Raw genomic sequence first — 20,641 nt, forward strand, 5'->3', positions numbered from 1 at the left:
GTGCCTTCAGCATTTGTCACTTAGCCCCTCTGAGCCCAGGGAGCAAAACCAGCCCAGGATGGAGAGAGGGGATGAGATCAGAGGGGTTTGCAGGACAAAGGGAAAGATTCAGAAACAGAAGGAAGAACCTTCAAATGTGTGTTATTGAATAAGTCATTAAGAAAAAAAATACAGGAAAATTAATTTGCATACAACTTGGCAAATTTGCCCAATCTGTTCCAACAGATAAAACATTTTGTAGTATATATGGTGCCTTTAGCATAAGGCAATGAAAGTCACAGGTGCCCTTGTCCACAGGTATGAACACCACCCTTGGAAACCCCAAATCCACTGTTCCACTTCATGGTCACTGGCAAGCCAGGGGAGTTGAACACTGAACTCCACCTTCCCCCAGACTGTGCTGGGTGCCAGGTGTCCCCTGGGGGACTTCAGGGAACTTGGGGAGCAGGTATGGGGCTGTCCTGGGTCAGACACTGCCAGTGCCACCACAGCCCCATGGCAGGGCAGTGACACTGCCCAGCAGCAAGGAACAAAACAAGGAACAACCCTGAAAACACCACACCAGGGATTATCCATATGACAGAAGACATTTCCTACAATCATGGAATGGTTTGGCTTGGAAGAGACCTTAAATCCCATCCAGTGCCACCCAGCCCTGCTGCCATGGCAGGGACACCTTGCACTGTCCCAGGCTGCTCCAAGCCCCAATGGCCAAGCTGCCCTTGGACACTGCCAGGGATCCAGGGGCAGCCACAGCTTCTCTGGGCACCCTGTGCCAGGGCCTGCCCACCCTGCCAGGGAACAATTCCTGCCCAAGATCCCATCCAGCCCTGCCCTCTGGCACTGGGAAGCCATTCCCTGTCTCCTGGCCCTGCAGCCCTTGGCAATTGTCTCTCTCCAGCTTTCCTGCAGCTCCTTCAGGCACCAAAAGGCCACACTGAGGTCACCCCAAAGCTTCTCCTCTCCAGGCTGAACAATCCCAGCTGTCCCAGCCTTGCAAGCTCCAGGAGAGCCAGATTATCCCATTGATAAAAAACAGATTTTATACAGCAGACTACAAACTGGGCAAAGCTGGACTCCAGGCAGTGACAATTCTCCACCACCTTAGCAATGTCCCCTTATCTTGTCACCAATCCCCACCAAAACTGTGCCACCACTGGAAGCTCCACTTCAGATACCAGCAGAGCACAGGAGGAACAGCTGTGTTTGAGCTGCTTTATGGCATTCAGATTCTCCAGCCTTTGTTAAACCTTGTTGCCCATATGTGCCAATAAGTGATCAGAAGCTTCAAATAACAATCAATATTCCTTCCTCCCGATGGTTTGGCTCTACCCTTTGTGCCAGCTGAAGTTGTCACATGAAACCTTTTACGCAAAGAGAAGTTTAATAGAGAGTGATACTGAAAGAAAGTTAAAAACCTGGTGTCATTCTCCAGGCTTGTGTCAGTGGGTGCAATGGGGGATTTCATCAGCCCACCAAATAAAAATCAGTTTCCTGTGGTCGTGACTGATCCACACAGATTTCACTCTCGAGAGACAACAGAGCAGTTTAAAATTTTCAAGCATATGGCTTTTATAGCTGCAGTTAATTTGGGACTTTTTACTATGAAAACATTTTAAACACCTGTCATTTTTAACTTATGAAGTTATTATCAGGCTCAGCTAACAACAGAACACTGCATATTACTGCAGTAATTAGTAACCCATTTGCTCAAAAGGCTGAATTTTTTAAGAACATGACAATAAGCCCTTTCATCTTCATCAACCTCCAGGATCCAATATCGACAATTTCATTCCCAACAGTCACAGATGACAACCTGCTGCCACCTCCCCTTTGCCTGACACAGAATTGCCAATGCCACGAGGATGCTCAGCCAGGAGCTGAGGTGTTGCTTGTTCAACCACTGTGGTTTCTAACTGCAGTCAGTAGCTATGAAATTGTCATGCTCAAGCTTGAGTTAATTTTCCATGTTTTGAAGAAAAGCTGATAAAGAACTCTTAGAACTTTCATTTTGCTTAGCAGCAAACTGAGAAACACTTTGCACTGCCAAGCATTCCTTCACTGGGTGGATCTCCTGTCCACATCCTATGATGACTTTATTTTAATCCCTCCTGATCTCCTCCCCTTCAGTAAAACCCAATTTGACTGTGTTAGAGATATCTGAGCAGCACATTTAGGTATCCTGGCTTACACTTGTAGCCATAAATTACAGCCCATAAAATTTACTGTGTAACACACCACTGTTGTCTAATTGTATTGACCTGTGTAAATCAGATTTATAAAGTCTATTTCTGGCCACTATAAAATATTTTAGACCTATTATCATAACAGTCCTGATTTTTCAGAAAATGGTCAAACACAGAAACTTTTCTACAAACCTCCACTGAAATTGCCAAACCAGAAGGAAGGACATTGACTTTCAGTGAGGTTTGGATGCATCATGGAGCAGCCACCTGTGAATCATGGAGAAAGTCCAGGTAATCTTTGGGGACATGCAGAGAAGTGATATGATATTCAGTGTAAATAAGAGAAGGAAGCTGTTTACCCCAGACTGGAAAGAGCTGAAGTCAACAGCAGGTCGACTTCCTACTCACCAGAAGTTTTCTCTTCCCACTGCACATTGAGCAGAACAAGCCTTGGAAGAGATCCCAAGCACTTTCTGAGAAACATTTAATTGAATAACTGCTTCTGACACAAGGGGATCACATCACTGACAATTCAGAGACAGGAACAAGACTAAGAATTGATATTTGCCTATATCCAAAAGCATTCATTTAAACTGTGGTACCAGTAATAAAATCAAGCAAATGTATATGAAAGCCAGCCCATTTCAGTTCTGAAATACTTTGAGGCAACCTCTGAAGATCTTCTGAAAACACACCACATTCTCCCTATTGGCAAGGGGGGATCATGTTTGTAGGAAAACTTTTGTGCATCAGGGAACACAGGGAGGTTACTATGAAGAGAACATGAGGCACTCTGCAAATATTGCAGGATCAATGCGCTTCCAAATAATTTCTGAAGCAATTAGGATATATTTAATGGGGAAAAAAATCATCCTTCAGTAGAGAAGGAAATTTTCAATTGTAAAAAAATATTATATCACTGCTCTACTGCTAAAGTTGGGCAGCCCTGGCAGGGACACCTTGCACTGTCACAGGCTGCTCCAAGCCCCAATGTCCAAGCTGCCCTTGGACACTGCCAGGGATCCAGGGGCAGCCACAGCTTCTCTGGGAATTCCATCCCAGCCCCTCACCATCCTCCCAGGGAACAATTCCTCCCTAATATCCCATCTAATTCTCTTCCCTCTGTCAGTCTGAAGCCATCCTCCCTTGCTCTGTCCCCTCCAGCCCATGGAAAAAGTTTCACTCCATCCTTCCTGCAGCTCCTTCAGGCACTGGAATCAATTCAGGATAGGTTATCACACATTGGCTCGTTCCACTCCCCTTGTTCAGTTCTCCCTGAGTTTTTAATTCTCCTGCAGTGCCATCCGGCAGCTGAGCAGCTCCTGAGCACATCAGGAGGTTGGAGAAAGTACCTACATCTGCTTATTCTCATCTCCAAGAGGTGGTGAAAAATTTACCACGCTGCTCTGAGAAACTGCAGTGCTGAAAAAGACTGCTACATAAATCCAAATTTTCTATCTACTCTTTTTTCCCCCCAAAAAAAGTCAATAAAATGATTTTCCTTGAAGCAAACAGAGCCCAGCCAGTTAGGGGATAAAGACTTTACCCTTTTTAAGTTAACACCATTCAACTACTATCTCCCTAATAACTCCTGGCTACAGCAGTGACTCCCAGATATATACACTTAATCCCACTTTATCCAGCAGCCTTGGCATCATTTTGCAGGGAAATGCAGGCCTCTCCTTAAAGACACACTGTGGTAAACAAGATCAATAACTTCTCATTCCTTACAGGAGCCAGCGACAGGGCACACCAAAGTCAGACTTTATTTACATGTGAAGCACTGACTGAAACCATGAGCACTCTGGATGTGCTAATTATCCTGCCAGTGCTGCACAGCCCCAGTGGAGCCTAAACACACATCCTGTTAGCCCAGCATCTGATTATTGGATCTACCCAGAATAAAACAAGTATTAGAGAGACTTGAAAATGAGAAATTGCACAGAATAGCAAGAGGCAGCTGTTGTTCAAGTCAAAAAACATAGCCTAAGTGTATAGTAAATTCATTTCTTTTCCTATAAATCTAGAGTCAAAGCTTTTAGTAAAGCTTTTCTGCACTCTAAGGACTAAATTTTCCATGTACAACTTTATTCCATGACTGTATTTGAGATTGCAGTGCACACGTTGGTCTAAGGGCACAGGAAATTTGTTTCGTTGCAGGAAGAGGTTCACAAGGCTTCCCCCCACGTGTTCATTGCAAAATCACTTCCCACACATCAGCAAAGAAATCCACAAGATTCATTCTGCCCCAAGGATGCCTTTTGCAGGCAGTTGAGAGGGAAATCCTCATGCCTCAGGAATGGGAGAGGTGTGAAGCACAAACCCCCATTGGTTAAGGACATGCTGAGGTGTTACCCACAGCAAGTGACACAACACAAAGGGACACCAAAAAGGTTCCTAAGAAAAGGACTCCACAGTGAAATTAAGTGAGGATGGAACTATTCCAGGATCTTTGGTTTAATGTACTTCAAGATTAAGCCCTTAGTGGGAAGAAACTGGTGTTTAAAAACTTTTTTTCCCCAAAGAAAATCCCTTACAGGAGCTTGAGAACAGCTTAAAACTGTACTGACAGTTTTTAGAAGCTGGATTGATTGCATTCAGGGACTTCAAACATCCAGAAGCTGCTACTACTGATGAAGTAGATTTTTAAATTATTTTATTATTGACTCATTGGTCAATTAAAACATCTTTGCTCTGCATTTTCTGCCTGAAAATAAAAGCCACTGGGGAGCCACAGCATGTTTGCAAGCTAAAAATTAGCAACAACAAACTTTTCAAGTGTCTATAACCCAGTCTTGTTTTCAATTAAGAAATCCTTAATGAGGCAGGTTCAGGGCTTTTTTGGTTTTGTTTAGTTGGTTTGTTTGCTGTTTTAGTTTGATTATAAGGACACTGTTCCTCCCAGCACTGCTGTCCTGCTCACCACCAGAACATTAGGCTGGACCACATTTCTGCAGAGAAAGTTCAGCTACTCTGAGGGCTAATTACAATTTTGAGGCTGAAAATAAGTTTATGTTCCTTTTGGTAAACAGCATTTCATTCTTTAGGGATGACATATCATTACAGTGCTACATCTAAAGGTTAAAATCCAAGCATGCTGCTGGAAATTCTAAGTGGTGTCCTGAAAAGCCACTGTCATTATTTCTAATGGCTTCCTCAGCTGCAAAGGGTGGTGGATGGCACAAATTAAATGTTTGCTGAGAGAGAACCTTCTGTGATGAAAACAAAGCAAACAACAATCGATAGATGGTTAGCCAGGAATTAATTGAAGTATGACCAGAGCTGAGGCTGGAATGCTCCTACCCCTCACTCTGCAGATTCCCCACAAATTGGAAATTCCTGCTTTCTGAGGAATGCCCAGGTTTCAATCCTTTGTGCCAAGCAAGATGTGCTCTGCCAGCTCTGCCCCTTTTGTACATTAATTGCCTCATCTGCAGTCAGTCCTAGCTCTGTCCTTTGTAATCTCTCCTGGATCCAACCCACTCCAGATCCTGCAGCAGGAGCCACAGGAAAGGTGTGCAAGCACAGAAAACTTCAGGGGACAAAAGCAAAGGGCTGATCTCCTCCAGGGAAGGCAGGACAGGGACTCATTCATGGGCTGAGTGATGATGTGGAATGGAATAAACAGAAAATAACACTCCATGGCCAAGGACTGCATTTATCATGCTGCACAGAGAGAAAAATCCACCAAGCATCTCATCTTCACTCCCAAAATGAAGTACAACAGAGCCTTCTTCAACCATTCTTTCACTCCAAAGGGTACAAAAGAATTCCCAAACAAAAACCACAAATTCTTCTCTATTGTTCTCTAGTTCAACTCTCCTGGAAATCAAAGCCAATTAAGATCTGGAGCATATTAAGACACTGAAGAGCCAATCCAATCCCAACTGGGTTGACTTCAGCTTCTATTACTTCCAGAAAGAGAACAATCAATTTAAATACCTCTCCACCTCAACAAAGGCATTCAAGGGATAAAATATTTGACAATTGTTCCCCTATCTGAGTGATGCAGCCTGAAAAGAGGTATTTAAAACCACCCAAACCTCACCAACACCAACCCCCCACACCAAACAAGACCAAACAGTAGCATGGGTGGGATAGAAAAGAACAATTCTAATTATTTCCCTTAACATTCTGCTCTAATATCTCTTTTCCTTATTAACTGCTTAACATTTAAGCATCCTTAAAGCACCATCAGACTTCTGTTTTAGCAACAGGCTCTTTAGACGTTGGGAAATGTTCCGGAGAAACCTCAAGTGTGTTTTGACACACACTGAGCCAGAGAAAATGATTCTGCCACTTGTTTACAGAACAAGTGACAATATTATCTCGAAGTCCTGGAGGAAGTGATAGACAACTGGTAGCCTCCGGGGAGCTCCCAGACTTGCAGGCAGCTCAGCATTTTGGCACCACCCTGCAAGCTGTGGCCACGACTGTCACCTCGCTGATGGCGCTCAGCCACTCCAGGCTCAGCTCAGACCTCCCATCCAAGTCACCCATGCTCTCCTCCTTTGGGGTAGTCACCCCTTTCTGTGTGTTTTTAACTCTTCAATCAGCCACATGATGATTTTTCTATCCCTGTTTAGCATTACTCTGGCGAGGCAGGGAGTTTGGGTTCGTTCGTGCAACAGGCAGGGGGTTTGGGATGAGGTTTACAGCAAAAAACCAGAATTACTGAAGCAACTCTCTGCAGGTTATTACTGGCTCCCCTGAGAAACTTAACTGTTGGATTTCAGACTCACTTGGGGGTTTGCATGTGTTCTTTGAAAAGGGAAAAGAAAACCAATCATTTTGCAGCTTTTGAAATTCCATTTACGCAGCCCAGTATCTCAGAATCTGAACAATGAAATAAAGTATTTAAAACATTTCTATTTCAAAACACAAAGGCAAAGCAAAGAGCTGGAACCCCGCTGGAAGGCCTCCAAGTCCAATATAAGAAAGAGCTATTCAGAAAAAAATATTATTCCTGTACTGTTGTAAAGTATAATGAATGGTTTCTTTCTGGAAATAACAGCGGAGCATTGGGCAGAGGTAGAACAGCACTGCAGTGACTCAGGACATTTCTGAGAATGCAGCTGCACCTGAGGCTCTCAGTTCCACAAATGCAAATTGCACAAACACAAATCTAACCTAAACCTCCACACAGCAGGTCTGTCTCACCTGGAGCACACGTGGAGAACTGTGCACAACAAGGACTTCTGAGCTCAGCTGGAAAAAGGTGAATTACTAGAGTTTCTTTATTTAAAAAGGGAAAAAACTTGTACAAATCCTTGAAACAAGAGCCATTTTTGTCTTGCACTACTCACTGTGAAAGGTGGCAATTTACAATGCAAACATTGGAGCAAATTTCCATTGCTCCCCTGAAATGTGACAGAAGACAGCATTTGTTTTTCAGAGAGCTCACAGATGTGCTTGACTCTCTTTTTCATAATTTTTAATTTCTTTTTTTAAACAAAGAAGAAACAATTCTCCCTCAGCTTCTTCACGTGCAAACCCACTGACATTACCAACAAGAGCCATTCCAGTCCTTACTCCTGTGAGTGGGAAACCTTTTCCCATTTGTAAACCATGGGTGGTTATTTGGATCCCTCAGACAGGGGTGGATTCCCAAAGGACTTCATTGGAGTGCCTAAACCAAGCTGGACACGTTTTGAAAACACTCAGCAATCAACAGCTCTTGTTTACAATATTTGACAGCTAATGAGCCTGGAGACATTATGAAAATATTTTGAAAATTTCCCAGATCCTTATGTCAGGACCATCCTCTGTCCTCTGCATCAGTTGCCCTTTCAGTTCCCCAGCAGCTGAGCTGTCTCTTCACGCTGGTTTCTCCTTGGAAGCTTCTGTCATGAAGCTTCTGTCAGCTTGGAGTCATCCTCGAGCCAAGGAGGAGGAATTCAGGTTCACATATTGCAGTTTTGTCACGTCTTGGTGTTCTTTCACTCATTAGTACATCCTTGACACTTCTCAGCTATTCCCTGGCTTCTCCCCAGGATGATCTCATGGATCTGCCATGGAGCTCCAGAGCTGATGTGTTCTGCAGATCCTATTTGGTGCCACTGCCCTGGGGCAGGAATCATGGGCAGAGGAATTCACTCTTGCTGTGGGTTTGATTCACAAGGAATTACATTTCAGCAAGGCAAAGACATTAGAGCAAGGCAAAAACTCTGAGAAACACGACAAGACCAGGATAAAAAGCTTGGAGATATTAATAATTTCCCCCTCAACCTTGCTGCAAGTCTCCTTTAAGAGAGTTGAAGCCTCCAACTACAACTGTATTTACATTTTCCTTTCTTTCCTTTGCTGCCCACCTGTGCTCAGTTGTGCACCCAGTGCTCCATGAGCTCCACCAAAGCCTTGCAGGGACACAGCAGTGAAAGGAAATAGAACTGAAGCTCATAAATTGAAAAATAACATGAATGTAAATGAAACCAAATAGGAAATACAATGAGTAAAAAGAAACTCCAAGCTGGAAGGACCTATCTTTGCTAATACAGTTTGTAACCTGTGGCAGGAGGTGGGGAACAGGAGAGGTTCTGTTCTGTGGGTTGGAACATTTCATGGAATTTCCATTAAAAACATGGAAGATTTCACACCATTACTACTAATGAGCTACACACACTCATGAGACACTCATCAGGTTGCATTTAAACATGACTTAGAAGGTAGAGGATATTGAAATCACCTCTATCTTCATAGCAACTAAGGAAAAAAAATTGGTTTTTTTAATCACAATTGGGCGCCATATGCAAAAGCAAGACAATCACAACCAAATAATATCTAAAACATTCTGGTTTAAACACACAAATTAAGAAAATATTTGTAGCCATCAGTAGAGAATTTAACCTGAAAATACTGCAGATGTTTTCATCTTCTGCCTACACCAATGTTAATGCATTCCAAGGAATTCTTTACTTCAACACTTCTTAATGGTTAAAAGCTCAGTTTAGGAAGTAAAAGTTTGTAAAATAACTTTTAAAATTTTCCAAATGTAATTCTCAAGCAGTGGCTAAAATTATATAGAGCAGTGATTTTTAAAAATATTCTTCTCCCTCAACTTCTTTGTCATTCTGCAAAGAACAGGGAGAAAAGGGGAAAGCCAAAAATCAAAAGCATTAACCACCACATGCAGCATTCAGCTGATTAAGAACATAAGAAGCCCCAACCATTTTCTGAAACCTTTCCATTTCTTGGTTTCTTTCATCCTTGAAAGCCAAATCCATAATTTCTGAGGTTAAAACAATCCTGCCAAAACACCTCGAGCCAGCTCTAGTGAGGTACGTTTGAGAGCAGGAAGTGCAGTGCAGCATTTCCAGTGTTCTGAGTGTCTGCAAAGTGTGTTCAGGAAACCATTGCAGTGTGTGCAACAGGCAAGGAAGGCTTCAAATCCCTTTCCTGCTGATCCTTCTGCAGCACTTTTGAGTGTATAACACAATTTCCCCCCTACATTTGTGGGAATAACACCAGAAGCACAATGAGCAGCTTAAATGAATTGCTGCTGTTACTGTTAAAAACAAAGATCTCTCCATGTTACCCAAATTCAGCTACAGGAAAATCTTCCCTGTTTTGTGAATCAAGAAACATTGTTTGCTGTCTTTCCTATTCTTTAGTCATTAAGAATGCACAGATCAAAGCCAGCTTATAATTATTTTTTTAAAACTCACAGCACTCAAGGGAAGAGCTGCTAAAGATCCCCAATCTCCCGAGCCAGCATTTCTGCAGCCACACTGGGCCCTCTCAGAGGAGGGTTTACACATTTTAACATTCTCTTGTTGTGCCAAGAGCTCTTCCTCAGGACACTCTGGTGTACTCTGGTTTGCCCACAGACTCAGGACACTTTGCCCCATGGATCCATCCCAAACAGGGCCAGCATGGAGCTGCAGTCTGGGCACTGCCACTGCCCTCTCTCCTGGTGGTGCTGCAGCTCACAGAAACATCCCACGTGCCAACTGAACCTGTGCTCTACCATTCCTTTAGCTGTGAAGGGCATTGTTTGGGAGCAGATGCAGGAATTGACAATGGATAGAACTAATGAAAACAGATTTTCCTGGGCTTGCATCCATATTTAGACTGGAAAGAGCAGGAAAGATCCAATGCAGGGTAAAGATGGTTGAGCACCCAATACCAACACAACCTGCAGTTCAAATTCCTACCCAAGGATATTGCTGCCTATATTCAGAGATCCCTATTCCATTTTCAACTCCCCAAGAAGGAAATTCATTCCCATATGGAAGAACTGGAAGAGTTCTGGAACTGGTCTGGAAGAGTTTAGTCTAGAACTCAGCAGCAGTGACCAGAGAGGGGCAGGAAACACAGGTGGGGCTGAGTTCATCCTCCCTGGGAATCACTGCAGAAAGGCACTGGCAAGTCCTGGCACTTCCAATGGCAGGATGGTTTGGGTTGGAAGAGAGAGATCATCCATTCCTACCCCAGCCCTGGCAGGGACACCTTGCACTGTCCCAGGCTGCTCCAAGTCCCAATGGCCAAGCTGCCCTTGGACACTGCCAGGGATCCAGGGGCAGCCACAGCTTCTCTGGGCACCCTGTGCCAGGGCCTGCCCACCCTGCCAGGGAACAATTCCTGCCCAAGATCCCATCCAGCCCTGCCCTTCATCAGTTTGGAGCTATTCCCTGTGTCCTGTCATTAATGTGACACCAGGAACAAGTTGGGTTTTTCGGACCTTAGTAGAGAAAATGAGATCTTTTTTCAGATAAAATGCTGTAAATTACCTGTACTGATGTGCAGAGAATCAATGCTTGTGGAATCATTATATTTCACACTTCCAGAAAAACTCTTTAGGTATTTCATTTTTTCTGGGGGGATTGCTCCAGTATCTGACTTGCCAAATTGTGCTGAAGTGTGTGTAAAATCTGACCTCCTTCAGATTGTATCTGATCTCCATAGAGATTGCACAAGAGACTTCTTCCCTTTGTTAAGGAACTTTAACTCCCTGGTTTGTTATTTACTTCCCTATAGTGGAAAAATCCAGCTTAATAAAACCCAGAAAAAACATTGTGCTACCTACACAGTAGAAAAATAATTTTACTATAGAAAATACTGAGCAATTATTAATCTTCATTTTACATATTTACCTGTTATTTTATCAAAATGTTTGGTAAAAAACTAAAGCCAAATATTAGGATAGATTAAAAATACATTTGTGCTCCTTTTTCCAGAGATTGTCAAAGTAACGTTATCTTGATTTGAAGAAAAATGTGGAATATCAATAATAGAGGGTCAAGACAAAAACTAACCAAAAAACCAAAACACCACAACATTGACCACAACAGGTATAAAGGCAAAAGAGGAAAACTACAAAACTGGCTTTGTTTTAATCCAAATTTAAATCAAAAATTGGCTTTGACCAAAATTTAGTGTTAATTTCTTCTGGCTAAACACAAGTCAAGACTTCTAATTTTTCCAAGTACAGATTTTACTGTGAAAAAATGATCAAAATTGCATCAAAATTATACTAAAACTTAATCAATTTCAATATTTTGTGGTTTTATAACATTTTGAAGTAAAGTTTCATTTAAAAATTTGCATAAATTCTGAAATATGCCTTTTTTGTTCTAGCGAAAATAAAAACAGCCTTCATTCTCCCAAGGAAGGATTTTCAGCATCTTTATCAGCTATAATCAAAAGGTCCTAAACTAAAATTCATTAAAATATTGTGTATGTTTCAGTCAAATATCCCTTCTCCTAAATAAAATCCTATATAATTTCTAAACAAGATCAGGTTGCAATGTTGGCACAACCAGCCACAGATTCCAACCTACCCTGTGTTCCTTCAACAAAGGTTATGGAGAGCTTAAATAAATGTTTTTAAAAGAAACCAGGAAGGAGGAGAATCTGGTTTTACCTGATAAAGAAAGGCTACAATGAGAATTTATGGTGAGCTCTAAAATAAAATGTTATGCAGGATATTATAACAACCACAATGAGGGTTTTCATTTTTGTAGCAGCCACCTATTTTCTGCACATGAGTATATTTAATATATTTAAAGCAGATTACATGAGGTGATGGGAGGAAGTGAGACAAAAGCTTATCAGCTGTTGAAAAACAAAACAAAAAAAGTTGTAGGTCAAAGTGATCATGAGGGAAGTAGAAACAAAAATCTACTTTTTGAAAAGTAAACAAAAATGCACTTTTTTGAAAAACTAAAGGTCTGCATGGCACCTCTGGAAAGACCTGGGGCAGGCAGGGTTTCCCACACATTGCTGTGGGTAAATGGATTTGTTTCCATCACTTTTCTTCCATGGGATACAAAACTGGAAGTTCATTTCCTCAGCTCCATCCTGCACTCCAAACCTGCCTGCTCTCTGCTAAACTCCTGCTCCTCACATTCACCAGCAGCTCCGAGGGTATCTTACATGCAGAAACACAGAGCTAACAGTGCCTGCAAATAAATAAATCATGGCATGCTAAAGCTGAGAAAGCCTCCCTAAAATGCAGCAGAAATCCCTGGTGGGGGGAATCAAACAGTGTCTGCTCAATTCCAACCCTGCCACTCGTGCCAGCATCGCTGCTCCAGCTGTGCTCTTCAGAAATGAGATGTCCTGGAGCACGGGAACCTGCAATCCCCAAGGGAGGAATAAAACAGGCGATGAGAAGGGGAAGAAAAGATCAGTTTCATCCAACACGTCTTCAAAGTCTCATAACCTGGTTTTTATTTGCTAAAAATGGAAAGCTGAAGCTGCCTCTGAGACGGTTATAAAAATATAACGTATCAGCTTCCCTGGGCTCTCTTGTTCATTAAAGGCTGGGATTTTTTTTCCCTCCCTTTCCTTTAAGAAAACTGCCCTGCTGCAAAGGTCATTAGAAATAAAGATTGTATTTCAGCTGAAGACAGAGTGAGCAAAAAAGCTTTCCTAATTATGTTGCTGATTACTTGAGCAGTCCTCCATTTGACAACACAATTATACCAAAGAGAGAGGAATATCTTCATTACACTGAAAAAAAGGAGAAAGTGTGGTTTTTCCTGCTTTGAAATTTATGGACTATAAGCCAGACATATAAACTTTTCTTGAACTCCAAAAGTCCAGATAAACTTTCTGAAAACGCCAATTTTTCCCTTACACAAATATCCGTCCTACATAATTCATATTTTTATGATCTTTTAAGAACTCTTTCACTTAAAGAGATGAGCTAACCCCAAACTGGAGCAGTAACTCTGGCTCTAGGCTCTGTTACTGGTTCCAGTCCAGGGGCTGTTCCAGCATATTTCTATTTATATCCTGCAGAAGTCAGCAATAAAGTCAATTCTCCTGCCACATCTGGCCGTGCCAGAGGTGCAGCAGAGCTCACAGCCCAGAAACACTTCAGCAGCTTAAAAGCAAAGGAAAAGAAACCCCCAGAGCAAGTCCCAGCTGTAAACTGCAACTCCATAAAGAGCTGCTGTGCTAGCAACAGGCTGGTGATGATTGCCGTCCCGGTGATAAATCAGCATCTTCTCAGCTTTAACCTTCAAAATAATCTCAGTTTTCATCCTCCAAGCACTGTTTCTGACCCTGTTTTGCAGATGGGTGACTCAGGGATGTCAGGAGTCAGTGCCTCCCTGTGCTGATGGCATTGGAAAGGCCCAGCTGGTTCCAGTTCACAACTCACTGGTTCCTATCCAGCACCAGGCTGGCTACAGCCAGGACCTCACTGCTTATCCCAGACACTTCCCAGTGTCTGGCTAGACTTGGGTATGTTCCCAGGAGCTGAGCACGAGGCAAGAACAGTCATCCTTTAAACACCGGAAAATAGAGAATTCATCACAACTCATCATCCCCAAACAGCAGTTTCCCCCCAGCACTGAGGGTGCTGCTGTGAGGCAGAGAACAGCTCAGCCCCCAGTGCTGGGAGTTAAACCCCAGCCAGGGCCCCAGGTACCCTCAGGAGTAGGGATTTTCTCTGGTTTCACAGCACATTCAGTTCTTGTGTTTATACAGAGGATAGGGACAAAATTAGGAGCCCTCAGCTCTGACTCTGCAGCCCCACAGTCCCCCCATCCCTCCTCATGGAGCTCCTCACTTTTGGACCCTTCATTGTCCCCTGGAACATGAAGGAAAGAAAAAAGATAGCTCAGATATTCCAAGTCACCCTTGCCAGTGAATTCTGACTCAATTCCTTCGGCACAAACCACACCTTCAGTTATTACCCACCAAATCACAGCGCTCACATCTTCAACTGCCGTATCCCTTCCACACCAACTCATTTGACTATTTTAAGATTAAAAGCACAACAATTAGCTGCCATTTAAGGATTTCAATTAATAGTATTTTATGAACAATGGTATATGAGTAGTGGCACTGAGGAACAATTAAACTTGCTCATTACAGAGCACCGCGAGCTTGTTTACCGTAACCGTGTTAAGTAATCTTTCCCTTCTGCTTTAAAAATAAAAAGACTCATTTACTTCACCCCCAACGGTCCAATTTGAAACACAGTTTTTAAGGCTCAGATTTTGAGGAAGAAAGCACACATTGCACTAATAGTCCTATGGCTCTGAGGATAAAAATACCAGGCACATCTTTCGGTACCAGGGCAGGCATGTTTCCACCCTAATTGCCACCAACAGCACAAACAACAATCTTAACTTCAGGAAAATATCATTCAGTTCTTTTTTTTTTTTTTATGTATTAGGCCTATATTAGGGAATAAAAAGCTCAAATTTTCCTATCCAGCCCTCAAAGCAGTAAGTGTAAGGATCTCAAGCTCTGCAGCCAAGAAAATTCACTTTGAGTTTCTCCCCATTCCCCAGCACCCCTAATCTATCTCTGGGACACCCTCTGGAAGAGGCAACCATAAATGAATATATGCTTCAGTGAAAGATATATATAAATGCACGTCACTACATCAATAAGCAAGGACAGACACCTTAATTCAAGAGACAGCAACTCCTTGCCCAACTCACCCAGAGGATCTCCTTTCTTCATGGACAAACCTCCAGGAGAGGACACAACCCCTCCTCCCACAGCTTTTTCTAGGGGAAAGCTGAGCCCTGTCCCTCACAGGTGACCCTCAAACACCAGCAGCTGCTCCCCCTCACCTTCCCTGCTGAGGTGCAGGAGGTGGGACCAGAGCCATCAATCCCTACTGATCTCACCTGGACTAAACTCAAACCCCAAGCTCAACTTTTCATGCCAAAACATTCCTACCTAGAAGCCCTCCAACATTCAAAAGATTCAAATTGCAAGTTCTCTGCACGGCTGTTACCAGCCCAGATAGTGCAAGGAATTTCTTAGTTCTTGTGCAATACTCGAATTTCACAAAGCAGCAGGGAACCACATATGTTCTCTCTACATGGAAAGTTAACTGTGTCTTCCACTGCCATCACAACCAGTGCTCCATCCCTGGATGTCCTGGAAGGGCAGATATTCCATCTCTTAAATCTAATTCACTTTTAATGAAAAGGAAATCTACACACATCTACAAGACTAAAAGGAGTGTGGCTTGGTAGCCGTGTGGTGACAATGCTCTGTGAAATGTGACACCTGAGTTTCCAGCTCTATCATAAACAGCTTGTTTGGTACTCAGTGACCTCCACTGTGTCGGGTTTTATGGAAATCAGGTGTGGTGGAACCCTGGGAATCACCTGCCAGCAAAATGCCCTTTGGCTCCATCAGCACCATCCTTCCCCTTACACTCTGCCTTAATTCTGCACAGCAACAAAGCTTGGGGAGATCTTCCCATGGAGAAATCCTTCCTGCTGCAGCAGCAAAGAGAATTGAATGCACACGTCCCATTCCACAGAGCGAAGATTGTAACCACTAGGATTTGACATCAAATCTGGTTGCAGCACTGTCTTCTAAGATGGCATCACTTGTTGGGTTGTTGGAGGACTTTTAAAAAGACCAGCCTTTTGAAGCACAAATACCTGTTTCTATGATACCCTCTGGCTCCTGACTCTCCCTTAGATTCATCTTAGATGTTGCTCAGTTCAGATCTCCATGTTCTGAGCCTGGCAGGAGCTCAGTCACTCCTCCTGGCAAGTTCTAAACAGCCTATTTGGATTAAATCTTTGGAATCCCTACCAACACATATCCATGCATTTGGGAAGGAAAAAAAAGTCTCCTGACTTGGAGAGATTTCTACCAGCAAGCCCAAGAGCTCAGCCAGAGCTGAGGGTGTCAACATCCATTATTCAGCTCAGCACTCTGTCAGAAATCAATGTTAGAGGTCCAGGTGCCACAAAGAACTGAAATCAATAGGGTGGAATCTGCTCCTTTTCGGAGGAATGAACTCCAGTTTGTCTGGAACTTCAGAACAGGCAGATTCTGAGTGAACAAGTAAAAATAAATGCTGAAATCTCAGAAGACTGATAAGGACAGATTCTCCATGCCACTGTAATTGAGGAGCTGTGGGGTTGTAAGTCTGGTTGCAGCCCTGTGTAGAACTAAGGTAAATCCAGGAGAATAAACTGAGCCTTTAAAGCTTCTTGCTCTATATCCATGGATAAAAATAGTTCCATGTTCATAAAGAAAACTTTATAGGCATGCAAAGAACACTTCATGTTTGCCTTTGCATGCATCAGGGTGGTGTGTTGTGATGAACACACAAACTAAGAGTGAGCACCCGGCTGGAGAGTGAGGAAAAGGTGTGTTCCTGTCTCCTGCCTGCTCTTCACAGGCTGATCCCACAGGCTCCAGAGAGGGAGGGAAAACCTTTGGGAATGTTTGCAATGCTGGGCAACTTTCAGTCCCCATGGACACAGCAGCCCTGGGTGTGCACAGATTAAATCTCATTTATGTGGCAAGGATGAACACACAGACCACACTGCATGGACCATGTCTGATCCAGAGGAGCTGCCAGAACAATCTCACGGACACTCCAATCCCGTGATCTAACAGCTCCCAGTGCAGAGCAGCTCATTCCAGGCTCCTCAGCTCCTAATCCAGGCCCTTCTGCACTTTTGCTCTTTGTCAGCCACTTTCCACACTTAAAGCAGCTCCTCTGCTGTCCCGCAGTTTTACACTGGCATTTTGTTGGTCAATACCTTAGGAATTTGTTCCAAGGATTTGGATGGGGCTAAGGATGATCCCACCTGCATTCAGTATATTCCTGTGCCTCCAGCCTGCCTTGGCATGAATACCCCCTTGCTGCCCATCATTCTGAGCCAGCAAAGCAAGGAAGTGGAATTCCAGGGAATACCTGATCAGATTATTCACTGAGCTCTTTCCAGCAGCGGGAGAATCAGAGCCTGGAAAGCAGCTGGAGCAGCCCTTATCTTTTGGGTGTTTCAAAGGCATTCCACAATTTCTCATGCTTCAGATGTTTTGATGTATTTTTCTGTACCATTTTGTACCTTCTTGACTCCAACACCCACCTCGATTTTTTATAATGTTCCTTTTACAATATAGGAAAACAATTGAAATTTGAATTTACAAGAACCAAAGGGGTCTGAAGTTGGTTTAGAGAAATCTAAACATTTATTAGCACAAACTAAGCTCTCTGCTTCTGTCCTTGGCTCTTTAGGGCTCAAGTTTGCAAATGGATTGCACAGATCTGCTCAGCTTTCAGCACTTACCACAAGGATTTAAAATAAATGGCATTGCTTATGAGACAGAACATGAGCAAATATTTGTGAGGTGAGAGTTTACAGCAGCCTGTTTTCAAATGAAAAGGTTTTTTGCTTTATTATTAACTCTTTTGAATATTTAGGTAGTTTTCTAGTAAAGATATATAGCAAATGAAACACAAGGTAAATGCAGCATGTGATTAAGATTGGATTTGGATTTCATTCAAATGAGCTACATAATTTAGGTATTCCTATTCTAATAAGAGACCAATTAGATATATTTTCATACAAACAACAATAATCTATTTCACTTTGTGGCAACTTGTTTGTGAGCAGCTTACAGTTGAACAGCATTGTTCATTTCCAGTCATTAATTTAGTCTACTCCAAGCATATTTATTCCTATAAACATTTTCTTTCCCCTGGTAAGTTTTTTTTTATTTATAACAGAAGAAATGTGATCTGAAGAAACATAGCTCACAGAGCCACATCCTGATATGATAGTCAGCATCATGAATTTCAAATTACTTTCTGTGAGAGTTCACTGCTGGATAATAGAGTCAGAAACTCCACAAAAATCTCCTGCCAATCCATCATGTAGGGAATGTATTCAGAAACTCCACATAGGGAGCAATAAAAAGCCTTAAGATAGGTGAAAAATTCTGTCTCCTAACAACATACTGATGTTAACATAACAAAACCTGCTTTTCCCAGGAAGTTCATGTAAACAAGCACTAAACCCATGTATTTTTCCAGGCAAATACACCATGGAGGTGTTGCCAGGCTGTGCCAGGAGCTTCCTTTCCTCCAGCAGCTCCAGGGATGGGAGGCCTGGCAGGAATCTCCACACAGAATCTGGGCCTTTCCTTGGCTTTTTGTCCTCCAGCACTGGGAAATGAGGTGCTGGAGATCTTCGGTGGCTTTCAGCAGCAAGTGGGAGGTGAGAAAGCAGGATGGTGGAGAATGGCTGCTTTTATGGCAGTTTGATGAACTCCTGCCTGGCCTCTGCACTGCTCTGGGATGACTCCCTGGGCTCCATTCCCGGGTTCACCACTGCCAGAGCCACTCAGCCTCGGGATTTCTGCGCTTCCTCAGCGCTGCTGGTCACTGCAGTGCTCAGGGAGGGAATAGCACAGTTCCTGCCCAGCCCCAGCCCGCAGCTGCTGGCAGTCTGGTTCCCATTACAGCAGCTCTAATCCCGCCACTGCTGGCCTGCAGAGCCACCTCCTCCCGTCTGGAGCAGGAGCAGGAAACCCTCGCCTGGCTCTGATCAGCCCCAGCCTCCTCTGCAGCCCTGCCTGCCGTGTGAACCTCAGGCCAGCCCAGAGTTCCTCCCTGCAGCTCCCACCTGGTGCTTGTTTAGCCCTGGAGGACACTGCCTGCATTCCAGGGCGAGCAGAACACTTCTTTGAAGGCTGGGCTGTTAATTTAGTTTGCTTTTTCTGGCTGCTTCCTGAGAAACGTGATCCGTGAGCGAAGGATTGAGATGAGCCCGCTCCGCTTTATATGGTTTTCCATTCTGAAGTGTGGCCCAGAAAGAGAGGATTTCCAGCTCATTCTGCTGTCTGTGTCAGCCAGAAAAGCCTCCCGTGCTGCCCTGCCGTGGGGAGGCACTCAGGAAGGGACGGGGCTAGGAGTGTTCCCAAAATATCTCCGGGAAGTTATTAACAGCTGTAAATTCTGCTCCTGTTTCCCTGACAGCAGCGCCTTTGCTCCAAGGTATCCATGTGGCTGCCAGCCTGAGAACTTTACATGCCTGCAGTGATTCCTCCCCAAAAACCACAGCAGGCAGCAAACCAGGAGGGGTGTGAGCTCCCAGGTCAGAGCTTTTATCAAAATATGCACGAAACTGCCTTCTGAACCGCTTGAGTTTGTTAAGCTGCAGCCTTTTTATTAAAAAAAATAAGGCTGGATGAAAATGAAGATGTTTGTTTGCACCATGAGAAATGTACATCAGCTCTGTTCCTGCAAATTGTTTCAAAAGGTGAATATCCTGGTGATAAAATTAACAAACAAATGATAAATAATAAAAAACTTGCCCCTGATAATTATCAAATACCCCTGAGCAGCTCCTTTGAGAACCTTTCCACAAATCCCTTGCTCTTCTCCCCCCAGGGTGTAGAGGAGGAACTTTTTTCATTCTTTTAAACAAAACCAAACTCAGTGGTCAAATGTGCACATGAGCAGGCACTGCCCCGGGAAACATTTCTTTATAAAAGTAAAAAACACTAAAATATTAAAAAAAAAAAAAAAAAAAGAGAGAGAGAGAGAGAGAGCAACAGGCACCATGAGAGACCTGATAGGATTTTGGATCCAGAATTGGCATGTTTCCCCAGGGAATGGCACAAAGAGCATCCCTGGAGATGGGCACTGTCCCATGGACAAATGTAGCCCTCAGCAGGACAATCTCGTATTTACAGTACAAACAGGTCAGACAGACACATTTTTTCCCAAACTTTCTGCATTTCAGCCTGTCCTCCATTAGCATTTAGGGAGGATCTCTCTGCTTTGGAAATAATTCACTTTTATGAAATATGACATAAGTAGATACTGATACATGGGTACATTTCTGTGGAAGATAAACTGAGAGAAAGTAAGGAAATGGCTTGTTAAATCTGCTTACAGAAATCTCTCTGCCTGCTGAAACAATTAACCAGCAGTGCTTTTCTCACATATGAATGAGAAAGGATGCAAAGTCTGGAGCATTCAGTCTGGAGCCATAAGCAGGCTGCAGATTTGAATTCCTTTTATTAATTGCTTTGTTGTGACACTTACCCCAGGAAAATACTTTATCAGCTGCCTCTGCTATAATTCAGTATCAAATCCACTCAATATTCTGCTTTTCTTTCTTCTTTTTTTTTAGTCTTTTGTCTGGACCAAGTTGTTTCTAATTTAGTGCTGTATGTCATTTGCAACAGGATCCTTCAAGTTTCCTCTCTTAATTCATGAC

Source organism: Lichenostomus cassidix, chromosome 11, assembly GCF_008360975.1.
Source record: "Lichenostomus cassidix isolate B80296 chromosome 11, HeHo_3.0, whole genome shotgun sequence".
NCBI lineage: Eukaryota > Metazoa > Chordata > Aves > Passeriformes > Meliphagidae > Lichenostomus > Lichenostomus cassidix.